We start from the raw sequence: 555 nt of genomic DNA on the forward strand, positions 1-555 counted from the left end.
AAGCAACAATTTTTCATTTTCAAATGCGCTATCTGAGCTAAATCAAAGGGCTGTGCAGGAAATTAAAAGAAGAGCACGTTATTTTGCCATCCTTGTTTTAAAACTTTAAATCTTTGGTCATTTGTGTCTGAGTCAGTTCATTCCAAGATGGCCACCACAGCTAATCAAACTGAGAAACAAATAGAGTAAAACTCTGGCTTTAAATTATTATTATTTTTTTTTAAGTCACTGTTTTTTGGATAAAGTATCTCTTGAACCATGCGGGAAACTCTCAGAGCGTGATCAGTAGACATACGTTTACAACTCATTCACATGTGGGGTCAAGATGGCCGTCACAGTAGCCAGCACAAAAAGTCTATGACAAACAATTTTACTCAGAACTCAGGGTCGTTTATTGCCGAGTATATTTGTGCAGACGAGGAATTAGCCTTGGAGTCCTGGTCAGTGGTGGCTGGTGGAGTTTTCTCCAGGGGTGGCTATAACTTCAAAATAGACACATGCATACACACATGCATACACACATGCATACACACATGCATACACACACACACACAC

The sequence above is a fragment of the Nematolebias whitei genome, chromosome 17, assembly GCF_014905685.2.
Source record: "Nematolebias whitei isolate Nwh7 chromosome 17, NemWhi1, whole genome shotgun sequence".
NCBI lineage: Eukaryota > Metazoa > Chordata > Actinopteri > Cyprinodontiformes > Rivulidae > Nematolebias > Nematolebias whitei.